Source organism: Micropterus dolomieu, linkage group LG01 (assembly GCF_021292245.1).
Source record: "Micropterus dolomieu isolate WLL.071019.BEF.003 ecotype Adirondacks linkage group LG01, ASM2129224v1, whole genome shotgun sequence".
Lineage (NCBI taxonomy): Eukaryota > Metazoa > Chordata > Actinopteri > Centrarchiformes > Centrarchidae > Micropterus > Micropterus dolomieu.
Window position 1 is genome coordinate 11151848 of NC_060150.1, and position 4911 is coordinate 11156758.

Genomic DNA, 4911 nt, shown 5'->3' on the forward strand with positions numbered 1-4911 from the left:
ACACACACACACACACACACACACACACACACACACACACACACATTATGTCATTTTCTGCGTCAGACATCAGTGGCCACCACAGGTTAGTTGAGGTTGACAAGCTAACCACACCCAGTAGACTCTGGACAGCAGCCGACTAGTCAAGCCGTTGTTCAAAGAGTTTGTTCACTGGCACTGCTAGCTACAGCGCCTAGCGAATTTCCTCTGTCTACTTTTAACTTAATAACGTCCATTTCCCACAGTGACGTTGGTTTCTGGTCTCCTTTTCTACTCTCCTTGTGTAACGTCCGTACACGAAGGGAGTCGACCTAGAGAAAAGGGCAGGGCAAAGAACGAATGGGAGCAAAAATAACCACAGACTGCGCTGAACACATGAGACTGGAAATAACCATTATTACATGCTCACACGTTTACAGCAAGATTGTATCTGTTTTATGTCTCAAAGGCAGTGAAACCAAACATTTAAGAGCAGCAATAAAGCCTTTGTTCATTCCTGACAGATGCCTTTTTCTGACTGTCTAGCCACACACAAGATCACAATACGCACTCTTAAATGTGTATTAACTTTAAACGGCTTTACTGCAACACCGGACGTCATTATGATATCCAGGCAATTGGCATTTAAGTGTGCCTATTTTATGGCTTGAGTTTATAGGCCTTGCAGGCTATGATGACACTCAGACACGTATGTATAAGAGGTGATTCATAGTCTGTCAAGCCAGAAGCACAGTTCACACAAGATGATAGGTTGACATGAGACAGTGACGGAAAGGAGGTCAGGAGAGAGAAGGTGTGGTATGAAAGATTTTTATGTATTTGAAAGTGCAGCAGATGGTAAGTTGAGTATTGGTGATCCATCTCCCACAACAACATTTGACCATGTTGTATCCAAAAGTAGTTGTTTTATTTCTAGGGATGGGTATAAGCTATCCTGGAAGATTACCATCTATTAGAATATTGTGTAAAACATGATATAAAAAGCATTATTTTAACATGTTTATTTTTGTTTGTTTGTTTATTTGAATTAAAGTAATTAACAGTTTTGAAATTAGTTGCAGATTCAGGAAGAACTAGGCTTACAGTTGCTGGATTTTAACAAGGAAGGTTTGACATGAAAATATTTGTTTGTATTTGCATATAAACAACAGTACTGGGACACATGACAGCTTTGCTTTTTAAAGATATTATGTAGCTAGGGTGCATCTGGTATATTTTCCCACGCTGAGTCTGGCGGAAATTGAAAGTGGCCCCTTCAAACATGCAAAACCACCCCACTTTGCCTCAAAATTGTGCACATGCACCAGTCACTTTCACTGTTTCTCACACACAATATCCCCAGAGTCAGTCAGCAGCATTTAGAGTGTGGGCTGTAGCCGGGCCGGCCTGCTGAGTGACTGTGTTTGGAGCTATTCCTAGCTGTGGGTATGCTAAATGTTTTACTTGCTCCCTGTGTTTGAGCTTTGTCTGCATGTGCCCCTCGGAGACTCCTGTCAGTGTGAGCGTTTTTGTCCCACTAAACTCTCAAGCATTCCCACTCTATGTTTGCAGCTGCGCTCAGTTCACTGAGTTTCTGTAACCGCTGTGCTGTTTTCTAACCCCGTGCCCAGCTGTTTCCGATCTCTTTCTTCTCCGTTTTGGCTTACTTTGGTGGGATGACATGTTGAGAATATTTTTAGAAGAGAGGTGTCAGACATTTGCATGAAGTTATTTTTGCAAAGATAATTTGAGGGAAAAGGAAAATAGCTGTGAGGACAAGGTGGCTTTTGTAGTTTGTGTATAACTCACCATTTTTCCGAGGTGGACGTGATGAGAGGCAAAGGACTAATGCCCGGGTTCTTGAAACTCTACAGTCCTCATTGCAACCTTACAACACTTAACACACACACACACACACACACACACACACACACACACACACACACACACACACACACACACACACACACAAAATGTGGTTAGGTGGAGTATTTGGTCCAAAAATAGTCTATGTAGATGTGCTTGATGAAAACATCCAATCAATCATCATTGCAGCAGGAGTATCTGGCCACAATAATGTTTACACAGCTAAGGTCATATTCTACATCCAAGCCCTCGTATTTCCTGTGTGATTGAAACATTAAAAGACTTTATTTGTAACTCATATGTTAGAAGCAATTCATCATTTGAATGTCATTGTCGATGTGGAAACAGGGCAGGTGGTGCTGAAACAGTCAATGAATGGCTGTGACATTATGTTTTCCTTTATATTGTTTTGTATTTTGGGATTGTATGGTTTACTAATTAACTTGAGCCCAATAAACAGGATTAGAGCATTCATATAAAACAATATGGGGGGAGAAACATAATATAAATAAGGGCAGGAAGTGATGCACTCTTTATAGCAGTAGCAGTGTTTCTGTTTTGTTTTTACTAATCAGAAGAAGTAGATAGGTAGTACGCATGAGCAGTGATAGCTACCTAGCTGTATAGACAAAGAAAAGGGCAATATAGAAACTTACCACTTACCAAAAGCTCTATTTTGGTGTTGACTCATAATAAAGGAAATGGTACCTGTGTAATATTGTGGGAAAAGGGCAATGAATAGGGTGATACAGTCAAAGTGATTGTATCAGGCTAGTCTTGGAATGAGTCAGTCCCCTATCTCATTGCTGTTAAAGTGACTGCAAAGTGAGCAAGTTCCAGTGCGTAACAAAACCTAAACTTTCCAAAACACAAGTGCTACTCCTCTAGCTAGTAAGGTGAATCGTAAAAGCCATGCTTCCCCATCCCAGAGTAAGCTTAATATGAACCAAATGAACAACAGTAGTTTGTTCAGTCACATCCAAATACTTGTGCGTCTTTCTCTTTAGCTGTTTTTCTCAATCCTTCTCTTTCTTGGGGTAGTGGTTAGCACTGTTGCCTCAATCACAAAGTTGAGAACCCCCCCCCTAAACTAGATGAGTTTGTATAATCTTTGGGTGCCCCAGTTGCCTCTCAACCCAAAGAGGAAGTTAGGAATACACACTTTGCAGTTTTACCTCAGAGTTGAATTAGGTCCTAAATATTTAGGATAGATCAGTTGCTGAGGATGTATTTCCCCAGGAGAATTAATATGCTATCAATAAATCTAAAACGTCTCTAACCCACATGTCTGCGGTTTGGCGCGACTACATTTAGTCAAGTTTGGTGTGAAAATAGCACTCAGTCATTGGAAGACGTGTGACCTAACATGTGACGAGAAGTCAGTGAGTTTACTTTTGAACCAATAGGGCGGTGTTTACTTGCCCCAAGCGAAGGTACCCTTTCTTGTTTATTAACCTACTTTCTGTCACTAAACAACAGTGTGGGCTGTAATCAGTGTGCATGATTTAGGCCGGGGACATCTTGTTGTTTGACTAAAAACTTTACAGTTTGAAAACTATTGTCTGATATTTAGTAGGATAGTTGTTAGGTGAATGAACTATGGAAAACTATTCTCGACACTCTCTACTCTTTGTACAGCGACTTAACATCTAGTCTTCATACCGCTCCCTTTCCCAATCCTCTTGACACTCTCTGATATGAACGACTTAGTCTAAAGATAGACATGTCACCTCCTCCTCCTCTTCATCCTCTCCAGCACTGGATGGTTTCTTTAAGACTTAGTGAGACTCATCTTCCCTTCCCCTCATTCCTCATCTCACTTTGCTGGCGCTGCAGCTTCAGCTGGAACTGCGAGTGTTTATACGGAGCTGAACAAAGGCTGCACAGAGAGACTCCACTGGGGGAGACCTTTTGACCTTTTAACCTTTCACCCTAGACCTCTGAGCCACCCAGCAGTGACTGGAGACAGATGAGTGCTGGTCATGCTCAGACAAGAGAGAGGGACCGTGCAGTATAAGGAGGGGGGAAAAGGCCAAGGCTGTTGTTAGGTTTGAGATGATGCCTGTGGGAGTGCATTTATACGCATGCACACACACACACACACGCACACACCCAGCTTCCTCCCATCCCTGTGTCTCTCAAGTCATGCTCCACAAGCTTAAAAGCAGGGCCTCAGGTGGTAGTTCACTTAAACTTGCAGCATCATCTGCCAGTGTGGCTATGATTCCATTAGAATGACAGCAGCAGGGCTATTTTCAAAAGTGCTGTTTGGTTTTTGTGTGTCCATCATTTTTGTTTTCTGTTCTGTTTTCTTCTTGCGGTTATGTTGTTACATACCTACTACAGCATATGTATATTTCTCTTTTTACCTATCTGCATGTCTGTGTGTGTGTGTGCTTGTGTATTTACATATGGAAGCACATCCAGAGGGTTTTGGCAAACACAATGCAAGCTCATTTGATTCTAGCCATTCCCTCTTCCTGTGTGCTTCCAGCCAGCTATGATGTCATGCCTTACAGCAAGGACATTTTTCATACTGGGGAACCCCCAAATAGATATGTCTGTGACCAAAGGGCGCCATATGGAGCCATGTTTGAGGGTAGAGAAATAGACAAACCATTCTTAAGTGGTAGTATGGCACTATGTAATTTAAATTATGCATTGTATACTTTTGTCATTTTTCTGGTATACCACTAGGTCAGCCTAAAAGACACTGTTGATGGGTATAGGGTTGGAGGGGTCTCCCTCCTCCTACTTAGAAGTCCCTCCCGTCCCCAATAAGTGGCACGGATAAACCGAAGGACAGCTGGAGTTTCCTGCCAAGGAACAGGCTGTGTGGGGAAATTAGGAATTCTGTACATCCTGGCCATTTCCTGTTCGGACTCCCACACACGCTCAAGTGCATGGATTTAATATCTCACACACACACACACACACACACACACACACACACACACACACACACACACACACACACACACACACACACTCTTCATTGACCGGTTTTTGTTTAAATACTTCTCGACAAGATGTCCATGTCCCTCATGTGTTTGATATGTGTGCCAA

At 42.3% G+C, this 4911-nt stretch overlaps 1 protein-coding gene across 7 annotated transcripts in view; it reads left to right on the top strand.

Annotated features, from left to right (window-relative positions):
• Positions 1-4911, top strand: part of raph1b (Ras association (RalGDS/AF-6) and pleckstrin homology domains 1b) — a 56112-nt gene that overhangs the window by 28332 nt on the left and 22869 nt on the right. The gene's annotated exons all lie outside the window — the stretch shown is intronic.